This window comes from Rhineura floridana, chromosome 10 (assembly GCF_030035675.1).
Source record: "Rhineura floridana isolate rRhiFlo1 chromosome 10, rRhiFlo1.hap2, whole genome shotgun sequence".
NCBI classification, from domain to species: domain Eukaryota; kingdom Metazoa; phylum Chordata; class Lepidosauria; order Squamata; family Rhineuridae; genus Rhineura; species Rhineura floridana.
The window spans coordinates 45,968,031-45,988,387 of record NC_084489.1 but is presented as its reverse complement, the minus strand read 5'-3'; the positions used below and the strand labels follow the sequence as shown (position 1 = coordinate 45,988,387).

Sequence of the window (20,357 nt, the reverse complement as noted above, 5' to 3'; positions counted from 1 at the left end):
GCACTCCTAGCCATGGAGATCACCTGGGCCTCTAGCGACAAAGATGGATCCAGGAGCACCCCCAGTCTATGAACCTGCTCTTTCAAAGGGAGTAGGTCCCCATCCAAAGCAAGCAACTGACCATTATTTATGTAACTTTAAAGTTGACAGTGAGGACATTGAACTTGTCAAGGATTATCAGTACCTTGGCACAGTCATTAACCAAAATTGAGACAATAGTCAAGAAATCAGAAGAAGGCTAGGACTGGGGAGGGCAGCTATGAGAGAACTAGGAAAGGTTCTCAAATGCCAAGATGTGTCACTGAACTCTAAAGTCAGGATCATTCAGACCATGGTATTCCCAATCTCTATGTATGAATGTTAAAGTTGGGCAGTGAAAAAAATGGATAAGAAAAGTGGATAAGAGTAATTTGAAATGTGGTGTTGGAGGAGAGCTTTGCAGATACCATGGACTGTGAGAAAGACAAATAATTGGGTGTTGGAAATGGAAATGGCTTGCCTTCAAATTGATTCCAACTTATGGCTACCCTGTGAATAGGGTTTTCATGGTAAGCGGTATTCAGAGGTGGCTTATCATTGCCTTCCTCTGAGGCTGAGAGGCAGTGACTGGCCCAAGGTCACCCAGTGAGCTTCATGGCTGTGTGGGGATTCGAACCCTGGTCTCCCAGGTTGTAGTCCAACACTATAACCACTATGCCACACTGGCTGTCCAATTGGGTGTTAGAACAAATTTAACCAGAACTATCACTAGAAGCTAAAATGATGAAACAGGTTTATCATACTTCGGACACATCATGAGAACACATGATTTACTAGAAAAGACAATAATGCTGGGAAAAACAGGAGAATAAAAGGAAGGCCAAACAAGAGATGGATTAATTCCATAAAGGCAGCCACAGACCTGAATTTACAAGATCTGAACAGGGTGGTTTATAACAGATGCTATTGGAGGTTGCTGATTTATAGGGACACCATAAGTTGAAATCGACTTGAAGGCACATAACAACAACAAACCCAGGCATGTAGAAGCTATTGTGTTTTTTTATCTGTTTTTAACTCATTGTTGGTTTTGTTACTTTGAATGTTTTTAAATACCTGTCTTTTAACTGTTTTTGACAATAATTTTATTCCTTCTGTACACTCCTTTGAGATTTTGTTTACAATAAATTGGTATATAAATGTTGTAAATAAAATACATAAATAAATTTTGGAGTCACTGTGGCCCTTGGGTCTCTTTCCACTTTTAGGTACGAAGGAATCTGCTTTATACCAACTAAGGCAATTTGGTATCAGCTAGTTCAGTACTGATGACATGGTCCAGCATTGGTTCTCCATGATTCCAGGCAATACTCTTTTCCAGAAAATGAATTTTGGACCTTTCCATGCAAAGTATATGCCTTACCACTGAGTTACAGCCCTTCCTCTGTTTTAAAAAAGTATATTTTAAAGTCGTTCTTTTCAATTCACTAATGAATTCACATCATACCTAGGGCAGATACGCACCATTCATTTAAAGCACATTCAACACACATTTGAAGCACATGCATCACACCACAGAATCATGGGAACTGTAGTTATAGGTGGTGGGAACTATAACTGTGAGGGCGAACTACATTTCCCAGGATTTTTTAGGAAAAGTCATGCGCTTTAAATGAAGAAATATTTATATAAGCATGACTGTCAAAGATGTTTATTGTTTACACAACCCGTAAATAAATTTGTAGTGCAATCCTATGTTTGTTTACTCAGAAGCAAGTCCCAATGTATTCAATGGGACTTACTCAAACAGGGAAGTGTGCTGAGGACTGCAATCTCAAGTGATAAGAAACTTCACTCACCCAACCCCAAATTAAGCTGTTTTGCAACTGTTTATACTTGTTTTTATGGTTATTGGATTTTAAAGGGATTTATTTCTTCTTGTGAGCTGCCTTGGTTTCCCATTGGCAATCCTACCTCACAGGGTTGTTGGGAAGACTCCACACACACACACACACACTGGAGATGTAAAAATACATACACCCCATATAATTATTGTCAAAACCAGTTGGTCATTGCAGAACTTAATAAAATCAGTATTAGTTTCCTACATAATAAAAGCAGTGATACTTATGTAAGCCCTGCCTAATTGCTTTAAAAATAGGATTGGAGGGGGAGAGACAGATTTACAAGACAAAGACAATTCATTGCTATGTTAACTCAAAAGTCCCAATAATTTAAAGCACAATCCTAACCATGTCTACCTAAAAGTAAGTCCTATTGAATTTAATGGGGTTTACTCCGGGCATGTGGGATTAGCATTGCAGTTTTACTCCCAGAAAAGTGAATACTGGATTAAAGCTTCATACTGGGAAGGTTTTCAAAACACTGTCCTCTTCAACAGCCCAAGAAAATTTAAACTTGAGTCCTGCACACAAGAGAGAAAAAGACTGAAACCTATATACTTATTCACTTTGTGAAACAACAGTTTTCAGGCCTTGCAATGTGGTCTTGGTACTGCCTGGGGGTCAACACTTATTGGTTACAAACCTGAAAGGGTGGGGTTAGAGCAGCCAGCTACAAGTTCATTTAACAGAAGTTGCAGGGGGGCCTGATGTTTTGGTGTATATCTCAAGAACCAGACCACCTAGAAATTTATTTTTTTAAAAAAAAAATTAAAGATGAGATTCTGGAGATTAAGGTGCCTCTCCCAGAGACCTGAAGATGACCCCAAAAATCTGAAGTCTCCAGGCAAAAACTGAACACCTAGCAACTCTATGTGGGTGCAAGCCATAAAATGGCTGCTATGGGCAGCATGTCATAATACAAAATTAGAAAGAGTACAGCCATTGTTACTTCTCTCCCCACTCCCCTCCCCCCAACATCCTCATGTTTGACATGGAAATTCAGCTATGTCCTGCTGGTCATGATTATGGAGACACAGTTAAAGGCACAGGAGCCTCATTTCCCCCAATGCTAATCCAAAACCAAAGCCTAGGCTGCCATCCTGTACCCACTTACCTGGGAGTAAGCCCCATTAAACACAAAGAGACTTATGTCTGAGGTAGAGGTAGTAGACATGTATATCATGGCACTGTATGGTAAGGTAAACTATACAATGAATTCTTAAGGAGTTCTTGGGCATCAGCACCTGCAGAGACATGCCTAAGCTTCTTTGCAGAGTTTTCACATTTTGCACTTGCCATTTGAGGAGAGGATTCTTTAACCCCCACCTGCACTTATTTTGTAGTAATATTTGCAGAAAATAACTTCTAGGGAGTATCTGAGCTCAGATGAACCCACCACAGGAAAGATGCATCCTAGTTGTTGGAAAAAAGGAATAGCAAACTATGGAGATTCCAAGCGCAACTAGAAAATAAGACAGAAGAAGGAAAAGTGCACTAAAACAAGTTCTTTAGGACCTCAGAGATTTCTATTGCCTGGTGTCCAACTCACATCAATCACAGCTCTGACTTCACTTATTGGCTAAGAACACTGACAGGTGGGAGCAAAGAGGCTGGCTCATTTCACATAAATTGCTTAGAAGGGTACCTGTACATTTTGCTTCAGAACAGTCAGCCATGTTTTATGAAATGGCAAATCACAAGATCACTTACAGGACACTTTGGACTCCTCACCAAGCATTTAATGGAGGATAGATAGGGAAAGGTCTTCTAGATGATCAGTAGGAATCCAGAGCACAGAAGAACCTCTTTTTCGACCATTTACCCATCCCATAATAGGATCTATATGTAGAATCATATATTGCAGGTGGATTGGTTTTGCTGAACCAGAAGAACTTTCTACAGCGATACAACTATACCAAAAAATAAAAATAAATCAGTGCCAATAGTAAAGCACTATTGTAAAAATAGTAAAACTCATTGCCAATAAGTTTGCAATTATTCAACACAGCTCTATTCCCTAGACTCCCAATCCAGATATGGGCAAGGAGGAACTGGAACTCAGGGAGAAAAAGAATTAATCATCTGATCTTATGAAGCTACTGTAGAGGCAAACTACACATTCTTGTACAAATGCCGACTTATGGTGGCTCTTTGTCCATTCAAAATAAAACAATGGTCTTCTGTGCATGATGTGGCTTACCAGGACCACACGAATGTGTGGGTCCACGGAGAGGACTTTGCAGCTGCTTTGTTCGCCTTTACTGTCATGTCAGGATGAACTAAGCCCAAATTTGGCTTAGCATGTTGTCTGAACCTGGGGTCGTGGTTAAGCTCTCTCTTTGTTAACCATGAGCTGTAGCCAAGATTTGTTCTTAACCACAAGCCTGGGTTCGGATGACATGCTAAGAAGCCAAATCTCATTGTCCTGGTAAGCCATAGTTTGGCTTACAATGTTGTGCAAACCCGGCCCATGTAAATATAGTTTGTACTGTTCTCTCTCAACAGTTTATGGAATTGCAGCCCTGAAATGTCTCTCATAGCAATATGGAATAGAATTAAACCCCCTGAAGTTGCACATGTGTTTTTAAAACAACAACAAACAGGAAAAAGACCTCAGAAAGCTTTATCACCTTGTGTTTCTTCAGCATAAAATAAAAAGCCAAAGTGGTTAGCAGAAATATTTCATGTAAGTTCCTCCCCCACGCCAGAGTCTTAAGAATGAGCCACTTGAAATGGTAATTCTTGTAGGGAGAAAACCTAAGCTTCCTAGAAGGGCAGCTGAGGTTGCACTGGATTCTGCAGGCCTCCCTCTCTGCCAGTGGAGGGGGGACTGTTGCCGTGTTACTGTCATCATTAGTGGGAGCAAAGGGGACTGGGAGCTGTTCTCTTAGCAAAGGCCCAGGAATGACTGGAAGGTTGATATCTTCTCAAGCAGAGAGACATGTTTATTTTTCCTTGAAATGTAGGGAATATTCTGTTCAGTCTATTATGTCTATTATTATTTTTCTTTTATTTCTTGTACTTAGTTTTATTAACAGAGCTTGGAAAAGTTACTTTTTTGAACTACAACTCCCATCAGCCCCAGCCAGCATGGCCACTGGATTGGGTTGATGGGAGTTGTAGTTCAAAAAAGTAATTTTTCCAAGCTCTGGTTTTATATGCAATGTTTATATTACGTTGATACTAAAGAGGATGTTTTGTTCAGTTAACTGTATTTTATTGTTTTTTGTAGTTGTTGCTTTAAGATGTTTGGACTTGTACACCACTTAGAGTTTTATTTAAATATAAGCGGTATATAAATGGACTAAATAAATAAATAAGCAGATCCTTCCCTTTCTTGGTCATCTGCTGGTTCCCAATTGTCTTTCTCTGGCATCCTCCTCCTCTCGAGTAAACCTCAGTAGTGAAGCCCTCTGGCTGTCAGCCAAGTGAGCACTCTTCCACCAGCTCTGGACTTCTTTACAAGCTCAATGCTGCCTTCATTCGGGGGGGGGGTGGAAGTTAAGGGGGGGAGAGTCTAGGGACAAGATGGGGCTCTAGGTGTGGTATCATTGGGGGTCACCAGGTAAGGGGTCTTTGGAGTTGGGTACCTTGGGTTGCTTGAGTGTGGCAGCTGGCTCCTCAGAGTCCCTGGTGATGCTGCAGGCACCAGGTAAAGGACACTACTCACCACTAAAGAGGGAAAGATCTGTCACTTTTTGTTTGCAGTTTTGACTAATCTACATATTTCTGCAAGCACTTTCTCCTAAAATAATGCATTTTTGTATATTTTCACCAATATATTCATTTTTATACTCACTTTTTCCTAATACAGGAGCTTTTATAAAAATTGTTGGGTTGGAGGACTGCATTGCAAAATTCAGATAAGTGCATATTTCAAAGGATGGCTGTTTTGTGGTACTCATATTGTTTCAGAAAGTGTAAATTTAATAGATTTGGCTTTAAGTGTGAACTAAATTGAATTCCTCCCTCATCCCTACTTACCACCCATGCCCATAGCAAGCTACACCATCACAGCCTCCAGACCAGCTCTAAGGGAAGCCCCACAAAGAGTGCATTACAAATAGTCTACATGCAAGGTTATCAGGTTAATATGGCAGGTTGTGTATAACTTGACATCAAACCATCTATCTGTAGAAAGGACCATGTTGCAGAAGAAGCTTTAACCTCCTGACCTGGAAATTGTTATCTGCCCCACTTTCAGATCAGGGGGCAGCTGCTTCTGAAGGGTGGCTCTTTACCCCACTGCAGAGACCAAGGCAGCCAGAGCCTAGTAGACAGCAATCATGCAGTGTGAAGGAGTGGGTTGGTTTGCTTTAGGGTGGAAGCCCTTTATCTGGAAGCCTGCCCCTGCTGAGACTGGAAACAACTTATCTAAACATGTTTGTATGCTACCTTTGAGACCCAAATGGTGGTATATATCTAGTAAGTAAATAAATGTAGTTCTTTTACTTGGAAATCAGCACTCCAGCTTCTAATAATCCAATGAACAATACATATGAGTTATTTCTGAATGCCAATCACTACAAATCCTACAAAAGATCCTCTGTGACAATAAAAATGGAATGAAGAAAACTGCCTTACCCTGAGTCAGACCAATGGTCTATCTAGCTCAGCATTGTCTATAGCACTGACTTTCAGTGGCTGTCCAGGGTTGCAGGATATGAGTCTTTCCAGCCATACCAGTGATCTTTTGCATGCAAAGCATGTGCTCTGCCACTGAGAAGTGTTATTTCCCATAGAGAGAGAGAGAGCCTACAACACCAGGCAACTCCAGGCGGTCTCCCATCCCAGCAGGTCCCACCCCAGCTTACTTTCCGAGATCAGATGGACTGTGCACTTTTAGAGTGGTGTGTCTGAAGGCAACGTATATCGACTATTACCAATATCTAGGAAAGCCAATTGTCACTGTACTACTCATCCAACATCCCATCTCACTTGACTGTGGCCAAGAAACGAAACTAAGAATGGATCTAGAAAAATAAAAGGTCAGAGACTATGAAGAACGGATGGACAAGGGATGATTTTAAACTAGAAAGCAGGCATAGCTCTTAACCCACACCACCCATGGATTCCATGTGTACTACTCTATGCTCTTTATTTATTTATTTTATTTTTATTTAATTTAATTTATATACCGCCCTAAGCCAAAAAGGCTCTCTGGGCGGTGTACATAAAAGATAAAACAAGCAAAATATATAAATACAGTAAATATAACAGAATCAAAAGTCAAAACAACAAACAACACAACAACAACCAAGCAACATCAAAATATAACAATAATAAGATACTGTTTAAAATACACGATAAAAACAATTATTAAGATACATTTTAAAATGCCTGGGAGTATAAAAAGGTTTTCACCTGGCGCCGAAAAGATAGCAGCGTCGGCGCCAGACGTACCTCATCGGGGAGACTATTCCACAATTCGGGGGCCACCACCGAGAAGGCCCTAGTTCTGGTCACCACCCTCCGAGCTTCTCGATGGGATGGCACTCAGAGGAGGGCCTTAGATGTCGAGCGCAGTGTATGGGTAGGTTCGTATTGGGAGAGGCGTTCCACCAGGTATTGCGGTCCCATGCTGTGTAGGGCTTTATAGGTCAAAACCAGCACTTTGAATTTAGCCCGGAAACAAATAGGAAGCCAGTACAGACGGGCCAGAACGGGTGTTATATGAGCGGACCTTCTGGTCCGCGTCAGTAGTCTGGCCGCTGCATTCTGGACTAGCTGTAGTTTCCGAACTATCTTCAAGGGCAGCCCAATGTAGAGCGCATTGCAGTAGTCTAACCTAGAAGTTACCAGAGCGTGAACAACTGAGGCGAGGTCATCACTGTCCAGATAGGGACGTAGCTGGGCTACCAGTCGAAGATGGTAAAAAGTGTTCCGTGCCACCGAGGCCACTTGGGCCTCGAGAGACAAGGAAGGATCGAAAAGGACTCCCAAGCTACGAACCTGTTCCTTCAAGGGGAGTGTAACCCCATCAAGAACAGGATGAACATCCTCCATCTGGGCAGTGAAGGCACTCACCAACAGCGTCTTGGTCTTGTCTGGATTGAGCTTCAGTTTGTTAGCCCCCATCCAGTCCATTATCGCGGTCAGGCAACGGTTTAGCACGTTAACAGCCTCACCTAAGAGGATGAAAAGGAGAAATAGAGTTGCGTGTCATCAGCATACTGATGACAATGCACCCCAAAACTCCTGATGACCGCACCCAGCGGCTGCATGTAGATGTTGAAAAGCATGGGGGACAGTACCGATCCCTGCGGGACTCCACAATGGAGAGTCCAGGGTGTCGAGCAGTGTTCCCCAAGCACTACCTTCTGGTGACGACCCACCAAGTAGGAGTGGAGCCACTGCCAAGCAGTACCCCCGACTCCCAACTCCGTGAGTCTCCCCAGAAGGATACCATGGTCGATGGTATCAAAAGCAGCTGAGAGATCAAGGAGAATCAACAGAGTCACACTCCCCCTGTCCCACTCCCAACAAAGGTCATCATACAGGGCAACCAAGGCTGTTTCTGTGCCAAAACCGGGCCTAAAACCGGATTGAAATGGATCAAGATAATCAGTGTCATCCAAGAGCCCCTGGAGCTGGCCGGCAACCACCCATTCCAGAACCTTGCCCAGGAACGGAACATTCGCCACAGGTCTATAGTTGTTCAAGTTATCTGGGTCCAAGGAGGGTTTCTTCAGGAGCGGTCTCACCACCGCCTCTTTTAGGCAGTCAGGGACCACTCCCTCTCTTAAAGAGGCATTTATTACCTCCTTGGCCCAGCCAGCGGTTCCGGTCCTGCCAGCTTTCACCAGCCAAGAGGGGCAAGGGTCCAGAACAGACGTGGTCGCCTGCACCAGTCCAAGGATCTTGTCAACATCCTTGAGCTGCACCGACTGAAACTCATCCAATAAATGAGGACAAGACCGTGATCTGGATGCTTCATTAGGACCAGCTGCTATAATATTGGAGTCTAAGTCCCGACAAATGCATGCGATCTTATCTTGGAAGTGCCTGGTGAACTCTTCACAGCGGGCTACAGATGAGTCTATAATATCCCGAGGGCCAGAATGTAAAAGCCCTCGTACAGTTTTAAAGAGCTCCGCTGGGCGGGAAAGAGATGCCTTAATTGTGGCAGCAAAATATCTCTTTTTTGCTGCCCTCACCGCTACTATGTACCGCTTAGAACAGGCACTTACCAAGGCATAATTGCATTCGTCGGAAGTTCGCCTCCATCTGCACTCAAGCCTCCTCCTCTCTTGCTTCATCACTCTCAGCTCTGAGGTATACCATGGAGCTGTATGAGCTCTACATAGGAGGGGGCGCATCGGAGCGATCGTGTCAACCGCCCGGGTCATCTCTGTATTCCACAATTCAACCAGGGCTTCGACAGGAGCACCAGTCTTCTCAGTCGGAAAATCCCCCAGAGCCCTTTGGAAACCCTCAGGATCCATTAGTCTCTGGGGGCGGACCAATTTAATAGGTCCCCCACCCTTGCAGAGGGAAAGGGTCACTGTGAGCCTAAACTTCAGCAAGCGGTGATCTGTCCATGACAACGGGGTAGATGAAAAAAACCCCAACCACCAGATCACCATCTCCATGCCCAGTGGCGAAGATCAAATCAAGAGTATGTCCCGACACATGCGTTGGGCCAGTAACAACCTGAGACAGCCCCATGGTTGTCATGGAGGCCATGAAGTCCTGAGCTGCCCCAGATAAAGCAGTCTCGGCATGGACGTTGAAGTCCCCCAGTACCAATAGTCTAGGGGACCGCAACAATACCTCCAAGACTACCTCTGTCAGCTCAGTTAGGGAATTCGTTGGGCAGCAGGGCGGGCGGTACACCAACAAAATTCCCAGTCTGTCTCTCTGGCCTAGCACAAGGTGAAGACACTCCAGACCAGTCGTCACCTGGACAGGGTGCTTTGTGAGTGAGAAAGAACTCCTATAGACCACAGCAACCCCGCCTCCCCGTCCTTCGGTTCTACCATGATGCTGAACCGTATACCCAGGTGGGCAGAGCTGGGAAAGAGCAACTCCTCCCTGATCGCCCACCCAGGTCTCCGTTATACACGCCAGGTCGGCAGCCTCCTCCACAATTAAATCATGAACAAGGGAGATCTTATGGTGAACCGACCTGGCGTTTAACAACAGCACATGGAGATCCGAAGGCTGACTGATAGAACAACCAGCAGTCCTGGGCATGTGAGGAGAACCGGAACAAGTCACAGACACTACTTGTCCGGGACGAGTTCCCCTTACCTGGCACATTCTCCTCACAACACCGTACCTCCCATTACCCATCACTACGCTAATTGGGGGCCCTAAAGTCTCCCCGGTCGATGTATAATACTCTCTCCCAGGCACATATTAAAACAAATAAAACTCACATATACACACACACCAAGTCACATTCATCCACACAATGCACATTCACACCAATACACACAAAAATTCACACACAAACACTTCTATAAAAGTGAACACTTCCTATTAAATCCTTTGTTGTTGTGTGCCTTCAAGTCGGCTAAGACTTATGGCGACCCTAAGAATCAGCGACCCCCAACAACATCTGTTATAAACCACCCTGTTCTATCTGTAAGCAAAAACTTATTCCATACTAGGGGGCACTGTTAAACTGCAAATCCTACTTTCCCCATTTCTGATCCTCACTGACAGGGACCTCATAGAAGAGTGCAATGCCTCTCATGTGGGCAGAATGCACAAGCACACACTGCGCACACACTCTAGGTCCTTGAAGCATATAAGACCCCCTATTATTCTTATTCTTTTATTTCTTACCCACCCTTCACCATATGGTTCCAGGTTAGGTTGCAGCCATTTAAAAATACAATATTAAAAATAGTTTAAAGCAAATTATAGTAATAAAAACAGGGTGGGTCCCAAAAATATCTCAGGTGTCAAAGGCCAGGGTCAATGTAGCTGCAGGGGCTTCTGTAAATCCAAGCAGAGCTTTGGGAGAGGCTACTTAACCCTTTCCCAACCCCCAGAAATTATTTTACTCCACCAGAAAATGTACACATTCATGTCCATCATCACCACCTCGACAGGACAAATAGTAGCTTTGGTCAAGAAAACATAATTTGTGGTGGGGGCGGGGGAGAAGGACAAACTTCTTAGAAGTCCTCATCCAGCACTACTGCACTGTATTAATTTAACCCCCCATCTGCTTTTAAGAAAAAGAGAAGTACCAGGAGATCTGATCTACTATGTGCCATCACAAAGAGAGGGCAGCGTGCACGCTTGCATACACACACACACACACACTTATTACTTCCAAGATCACAGAAGAAGGGAGAAGCAATTATGTTTCCCCTACATAAAGTGCCTCTGCACATGAAATGTCACTGAAGCGGCATACTCCTTGTAACCAGCCTCCTCCCGCTTGCTATTGCTGGGAAATGCCAAAAGATGAGAGGCTGTGTTGCAAAGCCGAGAACGCGTGGGTGATGAATCAGTCACGTTCAGCAGCAGCAGCAGAACTATTCTTAGCCTAAAGTGGGCCAGACAGCCCCAGAAGTGCAAGGTGGGAATAATAATAATTAAAAAAATTGAAAGCACCATGACTTCTAATGCATGCCATGCATTCAGAAACTGTTGTTCACAACTTGGGAATAAGAGAAGCTGAAATTCAGCCTTCAACCAAGAAGGATTAGAAATGGCTCTTTTAGATGTCACAGCATTTGTTTGCACACAGGCGCGTTGCTTAAACAACCTGAACTCTCTTGGCTATTTAACGACAACCAATGTCATTAGTATCGGGGGGGGGGGGGAAATTAGGAACAGTTATTTGTTAGAACATCTCATTTTTATGCTCCATTCCCACATCCCCTTATTCTTCAACAGGAGATCAGACTGAGTATGGGTTAAAATATAAACACTTCTGAATGTAGAGTTGCCTGCATTTATTTGTATTTTATTCATTTTATATGATTTCTAACAGAGCAATCCAAACTATAGGAAGCCAGCGTAATTTACAATGACCTAAATTAAGATGGAGTAATTAAACCCTATTCCAAACTCCTTTCAGGAGTGAGGCTATTGGCAGTTGAGTGGGCCTCCAGTTGCGCTGGCAGAGGGAAAACAAGCCTTTAAAACTGAGTTGAACTTACACCACCCTTTTTGCCAATGTAAACTCCCACTTGGTTGCTAGGTCATGTGTCTGCGTGAAAGAAATACAGGGGTAAGTCCCCCCCCATTGGATTTTTCAGGACTTACCCCAGCATCAGCTGAGCTGGCTTGGGCTGATCCAGGGTAGAGAACTTACACCGGTATATCTCTGGCTGAGCTTGGATGGGGGACTTTAGCCAGCTGAGCCCAGGCTCAGCTGGAAATCCACAATTCCCAGTCCTCCCTCATCCCAGCAGACCTTGGGTTTGGATTGCTCCCTAAACCACTTAATCAAGGAGGTCTCTAAGTGGTGTACATAACAAAACTGTAGAAAAACACAGCTAAAATCCACAAAACTGTTAAAAACGAGTATGCATAAAATAATCACTGTTAAAGCACAGGAAAAAACCAGTAAAACTTATAAACTTGTCTGCATGGGAAACCCTTTACACATGCAACTGCTCATACTTAGGGGCTCCATGCATTCAAGAACTGCATATAATTGTTCCAGACAATGGGGAGCAGCTGCTTGCACAAAGGGATTCCCTTGTAGACAAACTGAGCTCAGTGTGTGGTTGGAGGGTGGGGCTAAAGTGGTGATGTGGCAAGCACAACACCCATTTAGCTTAAAACTGTAAGTGCCCTACACACCAGTAGTGCATGAATCGGGTTCTAAAGCCAGACATTAATGGCACAATGGTATGCATCGGGGTGAGTAACATTTCTCTTCAAATGGGCACATTTCCTTGGGGTTAATCTGTTGGGGATCACATACCCGTGGTGGGCAGAGCCAGAGACAAAAAAAAAGTGTTCTGGATTAATAAATCTAGAATAAAGATTGCCCTGCTTCAATATTTACCATGGCTAACTTGGATTAGAAATCCCAGTCCTGTGAAAGTCTATTTAGAATTAGGTCCCATTGAGTTTGATGGGGTTACTCTCAAACCTCATAGGTTTTGGGTGGGTTTTTTTAGTATAACAGACCAATACACCTACTGTTCTAGAAGGCAAATGAAAGTAATTCCTTTCAAACTTTTAGCAAGACACACATATGGCAGAAATGTACAAATTTGTTCTCAGATCACTGGGGTGGGGTGGGGTGGGGTGGGGATGGGGGGTGAGTTTGTTTTCCCCAAGCAACATAGCCAGGAAAAACATTTTTAACCTATCATAATAATAATAATAATATTTAATTTGTTTGTCGCCTATCTGGCAATTAGCCACTCTAGGCGACGTACATTAAAAGAGATAAAATACAATAACAGATGTAATCACATTAATAACAATAGGTAAAGTACTGGACAGTCATCAATACATATAAAAGCAATTATAACAACATACGATAAATGACAGAATCATGGTGATTTACCCAATGACCTCAAAGGCTTGCTGGAATAGCCACGTCTTCAGGGCCTTGTTTTTATCAACTAAAGGTTTGTCTCTTCCAATTGTCCTGAAACTACATAGACAGGGAGAGAGAATAACACTTTATAAAACCCAGGAAGCATACGGAAGGAATGCTGATGGGATGGAAGAGTGTGGTGGCAGCTTCAGGAGACAACAGGGGGCAGAGAAAATGAGGCTGGAGACTGCAGATGGCCCCAGGGCTGCAGATTGCTCACCTGTGCTATACATAGGGTTGCCAGGTTCAGGGCCTGAGACTGATCCTGTATCTTTAGAAGAAGAGAAAGTCAGCCAAGTGCAGGTGTTCTTGCAACACTGTAATGGGAAAAACCACAAGGTGGAATTCTCCCTTCCCCGTACAACTTTTAAAAATACAGAAGACCTCTTGGAGGCTGGGTCTGGCAACCAAGAGGTCTTCTGTACCTTTAAAAGTTGTGCAAGGGAAAGGGAGAATTCCACCTTGTGGTTTTTCCTGTTACCGTGTTGCAAGAACACCTGCACTTGGCTGACTTCCTCTTCTCCTAAAGATTCAGGATCAGGATCAGGATCAGGCCCTGAGCCTGGCAACCCTAGCTATACATATCTACTTAACCATGGTCCTAGGTTTAGATCTGACTGTGATCTGAGAGGGAGCCTTAGAGAACCCAGCAACAATGTACTGCTGTCAACTTTACAATTTACAGTCAACTGCTGTCCACTGCTATAAAAGATAAGTAGGCTATATCTGCAGGAAGATGCTTTTAAGAGACCCATAGAACAAGCAGGAGACCTATAGAAGAAGTCTCATCTCCAAGAATTGTTGGGCTGTGACCCATGGGCATTACTGTCTCTAGTTGTTTTCCATAAAGCCTGCAAGTTTGGAGAAGTAACTGTTATCTCTTGGCCTGAGAGTGAGCAGACATTCAAGGCCAGCGGTTGTCATGGTAATGTGAGATAGCAACTGGGAAAGTTCTAACAGAGTCTGTAAGTTGTGTCTTCTGTGTATTGCCTCTGAACTGAGAGGTCCTCTTCTGTGTTTACCTTTGAAGAGAGAGGTACCAGAAGGGGGGGTGACTGAAGAAACTCTACATGTATTTACTCTTAAGCCTTTGGCCGTAATGTCTTAATAAAGACTCTTAATATGCTCTAATGCTCTGAAGAAGTTTCTTGCTCAACTTAACTCCAACGTAATGTATGCTGTTTCATGCAACAACGCACACACGTCAACAAGAATAACCTTACCACAAAACCTTTAGAAACAAAATGGAGAATTCTGTGGAAGGTATCATTTTACTAAGTGCTGCATTAAAGAACTATATTGAATGAGTTCAAGGATGAGGACCTGAATTCCACAGCAAACCACTGGGACATTTCAAATGTGAGAAAAATGCAGAAAGGAGGTTTCTAGTAACTTGTCCTTTCCCTTGCCCCATCTTTCATTCTTAATGTGCACTCTGAAAATAGGCCACTTCTCACAGTTTCAGTATTGCCAGCAGGAAAACTAGATCTCATTTAAAACATTTGCTGTCTCTGTTATTTTGAGTTTAGAATAGCTGCAGGATGTTGCTATTTAACTGCTCAGTCATGAATATTGTATTTAACTGCAGAAAACACAAACATGCAAAACCTGCTGAAGTAAATTATTAAGGTTGCTTCCAGACTGTCTCTGCTTTGCAGGATGGAGTCAACTGCACACTGGCAAATTTAGGTTTACTCAATGAGAGTGGATTAAAGCACTCTTGCACAACAAACCCATTTCAAAATAGTTGGACTTCTCACAGTAAAGAAAGTGATGAGGAAATGCATGAGAAAGTGTGGGCAAGCAAGCAATTGACAGACAATCATATAACGATAATCTTCACGCAAACAGATCAGATCAGCAACGTACATAACTCAACTAAAATGGCGGCTGGGTACAGACATATATATACCCCTACATTCGTCATAGCCATAGCAACGGTTTCATCCAATTATTCTATGCTACTGTGATGCTATGCCCCTTGTACCAGCCACCCTCCTCTTATGCATTCCTGCCATATCAGTATCCTTGGCACATGTTCAGTCTCCTACAGCAGTTCTATTCACTATTGTCTACGTGACTCCTCTGCTCAGAAGGAATGGCGGCCAGAATCCTCCTCAGAATCAATGCTCAGCAAATGATGGACATCATATACATAATAGTTACCAACAAAACATCAATCAGCAACATTCACAAAGGGATGTAGCAGGCCCAGGAACAGGGGTGTAGTAATCCAAGGTCTCACGGGCTCTTAGACCCTTTACTTTTTGGGGATCAGGGTCCCAGCAGGGTCACTATGTCTCCAGTGTCTTACGAAGCAATCAGCATGAAAGGGGAATATGCTAGCCACTGAGAAGAGTTTTCTAACTTGCTTCCTTGTCCTTTCCTGCTGATTGGAGCCAATCAGAGTGAAAGGAGGTAAATCAGGCACTGAGAAGACTCTTTTCAGTAGCTAACACTCTCCCCTTTCATGCTGATTGGCTCTAGAGATATCTGTTGCTGTGGGGGAAGGCATTAACAAGGGTCTCATTCTCAACTCAGCAGCAAAAGAAAAAAGGGGGAGGATGTGTGGCTGTGACTATCCTGAAGGGATCCTGTACTTCTGAATTTGCCACTACATTATTGCCCAGGGATGAACTCTAGAAAGGATCAAACAGTCAGCTGCTGGCCAGGCAAAAAGTATGCTAAAATAATAGCATCTTGAACTGGTATTTAAAGGCAGGGAGGAAATTGACAAATAATTGTGGGGCAAAAAATTGGGAACCACCACTGAAAAGGCTATGTCCAATATTCTCACACATAATATCTCAATTGGAAATTAGATACGTAGCCTCAGATACAACTCAAAGTACACAAGTGGGCTGATGAGCAATTTTTACCAGTCCTGTGACGCAAGTGCCCATTTTACAAACTTATTCACAAACTTTTACAAATAATTCACAGGCTCAGGCAGTCAGATGCTGATGCCAGCCAAAATGTACTTTGGGTGACCTTAGGCAGGCACCAGGAAATATAATGCAAATGCTCCTGCTCTTCCACATGCTTCTAGTGTTTCTATGCTTATGCTTCTAGTATAATAGTGTTACACTATAGTATATAGCAGCCTTTCCCAACCAGTGTGCCTCCAGATGTTGTTGGACCACAACTCCCATCAGCCTCAGCCAGCATTGCCAATGGTCAGGAAAGATGGGAATTGTGGTCCAACAACATCTGGAGGCACACTGGTTGGGAAAGGCTGCTATATACTATAGTATAATAGTGCTGTGTGAAAATATATGTATAAAAGAGGGAGCAGGCACTCTCTGGGCCCCTTGAATGACATCCTATATGTGTTTAAGATTCCTTGGAGCTGCAGAAGCTGCTATGCCATTTTCAGATAAGGGTACTATAGGGCAGTTACTTTTGCCAAAACAGGGAAAGGAAACTGAATCAGTTGCAGAAGTGCAAGTCACTCTAGGCTGAATTCTATAGCTGTTGCAAAGCAATAGGATGTGGGTGCCAATCATTTGACATATTTATTTATTTATTTATTGAATTTCTTAGTCGCCCATCTGGCTGGCTATCCAGCCACTCTGGGCGACATACAAAATAGGCATACAAATATAATAGACATTAAAAATCTGAAAACAATAACGATAAAATCTAGCCCACCCCAAAAGCCTGCCTGAAAACATTACCCAGAACACCTCTCTATATGGAACAATATCAAAATAAAACTAGGAGGCCTTCTGGTGTCCTTGATGTGATTATATTTGAGCCAATCCTGAAACTGCATTGTTCTCAACAGAAGCTGTATGTAGTAATTCCCTCTTGGGAAAATGTAACAGCTCAGGTAAAAAAGCACTTTATTTGTTCCACCTATATTTGGTGCACCAAAAAAAAAAAAAAAATCCTTCAAGCCTATTTTGTACTTTTAACTTTAAGTGATGTTTTTGACAATTTAGTTCTAGAAACTCTTTACATTTGTCTTTTGAACATCACCCATGCCATTTGCAGCATATACAACCTTCCCCAATGTGGTGCCCACCAGAAGTTAAGACTCCAACTCCCATCAGCCCCAGCCAGTGCAGCCGATGGTCAGGGATGATGAGAATTGTAATCCGAAAGATCTGGAGACTGATTAATACAACCTGCAACAGATATCTCATTTATTGACACACTGGACATCAGAGATAGCGGAAACTAAGCTGTCCAAGGCAACTCAAGTGAATTTCATTGTGGAGTGAATATTCAAGACTAATGGGAAAATGGAACCTCGCTGTATCAGATTGAAGGCCCATTCTGTTTTCAACAATGGTCAGCCAGATGTTTCCAGGAAGGCCACAAGCAGGCTATGAAGCCAACAGTCTTCCTTTATTGTTTGTCCTGAAACAATGATATTCAGAGGTATACTATCCCTGGAGGTTTCATGTTTCATGGCTAGTAGTAATAGCCATTGATAGACCTATTCTCTTCCTTGCACAACTCCTCCCCAAACGCCTTAGGCCAGGAAGAGGCAATATGGTGTCCTCCAGATGTTGGTGGACTACAACTCCCATCCCTGACCATTGGTTGTGCATGCTGGGGGTATAGTTCAACATCTGGGGAGGGCACTATTTTAGCTATCCCTGCCTCAGGCAATGCAGAACCTTAGGGACAAAAGCACCCTCACTTTGCTTCTCAGCTGAGTCCAGTCACAGCCTCTTACTTGCACAATTCCAGTCCCCTGTCTCTGTCCCCCTTGGATCTTTGTATGATCCAATTTTTAAGCTATTTAAACCAGGGGCACCACTATACTGTGTGATAGCCAGCTCCATAACTCAATTACATATTGTGTAAGGAAATACATTGCTACAGTTTCCTCACAAATACGTAACATGTAGCCTGCCAGTGCCACAGTGCCCCTGTACACAATCTAATCCTTCCCTCAACATACAGCTGCATACATAACTGGTTGGGGAATCCATCCCTGAAAACTGAATTACTTGCAAGCATAATAAACATCAGCAATATTTTGGAACAGTCACTAAATGTAACAGTTCTGCCAAATGACTGGAATGCTGCTGATGTTTTGCTAGAGATTCTATACCAATTGACAATCAATCTCATGGGCCTCAGGCAGGGATTATTTTTTTTAAACAAACAAACCAACCCTGTAGATGCCAGGGACTGAACGTGAAACATTTTGCATGCAGTGAATGTACTCTACCACTTGAGTAATGCCCTGTTTCCCTTCTAGGACTTATCTTCAGTACTATCTGCATGATGTATGTTCATACCATCACTATGTGAGATGTCACATCCTAAGACTATTGTCAAAATTAAAGGTAGCCAAAGTACTGCCTCCAGATGTTGCTGGACTATAATTCCAATCATTCTGGACCATTGGCCATGCTGGTTGGGGCTGCTGGGAATTATTCCAACAAATATCCAGAGGGCACCACATTGGCTACTCCTGGTTAAAATCATGGACTGCCACAGCTGATGGGATTAAACAGCAATATGGACAGCATGCCAAGCCACCAACTTATTATTTATGATTTTTAAACTCTATTTCTAAACCACTCTTCATCAGTTAAGATCCCAGGGTGGTTTACAACATATACAAGAGTTGAAAGAGATGCCCATTGCCTGGATTTTCTGCCTTAAGATGGTTTTGTTTTTAATTATGGTTTTGATGTTGAATTATTTTAAACAAAACCATCTCAACCCTCATGCAGACCTGGGGAAAAAAATCACACTGGCTGACTTTAGGACATATTTGGACCCCAACGAGTTTTACAATGGAAGGATGGAGTCACTTCATTCCCCAAAGACCTCCCCCCCCCCGCTTTTTGGTCACCACAAGTGTGCCTGCCACTACCAAAGCACCTTGAGTCAAAAAACACTTATTCAGAGGAGGAAGAATTTTTCTGAGCGGTATACATTGGCACTTTCTCCATGCATATTAACAACACAATTTCTGGAGTATTTTTGCCCCCAGTGATTTTTTGTTTCCAGAAGGAAACTAGTAAGTGGCAACTGGGTGAAATTTGGGGACATTGTACAGGAGTGTATGTTTGGCTCTTGTCTTTTGGAATCCTTGGCAGGTCTATTTCTGGCACTTTGGATTTCCTCTTGGCCCAGAGAGGTTGACCAGGTTTAAGGGGTGGTGGCAGTCTACCTACCTTGCAGGGTTGTTGTTGGTTTACTCAGCCTTAGTAAGGGAGGCACAGGTTATGCCTGGCCAGGACCAATTACCCTGGGCTTGGGAATTGAGTTCTGGTGTGAACTGGCAGCACTTCATGACATGTACCAATCAGTTCCCTCAGACTATCCTTCTCCAAATGCTTCCCACAAGCTGAGATATGGCAGGTGGCTACAAGATCAATGGCTTTTTTTACTGGTTGCCCCTTGATCATGGAACACTTTCCCCAGAAAGGCTCATCTACTTTAATCTTTTCATTGCCATCAGCAATCTTTTTTGAAGACTTTAAAATTGATGGTTTTAATCTTGTATTATATTGTTTTAATTTGGCTATTTATTATTTGGAATTTTATTTAGATTTGTATTATTCTCTACTTGGTATGACTTTTGATTATTATTTTCTTCTCTGTTGTGTTATGGTTGTTTTCATGCTGCTTCATAAAATTGTATTCTTGTTGATTTTCTGTTTTAATATATTTTGTATACTGCCCAGGGAACAACAGTTTTTGGGTAACTAATAAATAGAGTAAACAAACACATAATAAGCAAGGAATTAGTAGGTTAACATGCCACGATTCAGAGGATCTTCTCAATTCAGGATGCATCCAAGCATTATGGGATAGACTAATTTATATTCTAAACCAGGTGAACATAAACTTCAACCACATTAGCAAATAGTTCAGCAAGTGTTGCCAACGTCCCTAGGAAATGTGTAACATCCTCCCCACACAAACACATGTACCTTTTTTTTTGTCCCTAGCAACTGGTATCTGAGATATACTGC

The 20,357-nt window shown here is 42.9% G+C and overlaps 1 long non-coding RNA gene across 1 annotated transcript in view; it reads right to left on the bottom strand.

The window, feature by feature from the left end:
* The window catches only part of LOC133365599 (uncharacterized), a 41,259-nt gene extending 27,800 nt beyond the window's left edge, over positions 1–13,459 (bottom strand). Inside the window, exon 1 of the long non-coding RNA XR_009758256.1 lies at positions 13,375–13,459. This is a non-coding gene — a long non-coding RNA (uncharacterized LOC133365599). The remainder of the gene's footprint in view (positions 1–13,374) is intronic.
* Between the last annotated feature and the right edge of the window lie 6,898 nt (positions 13,460–20,357).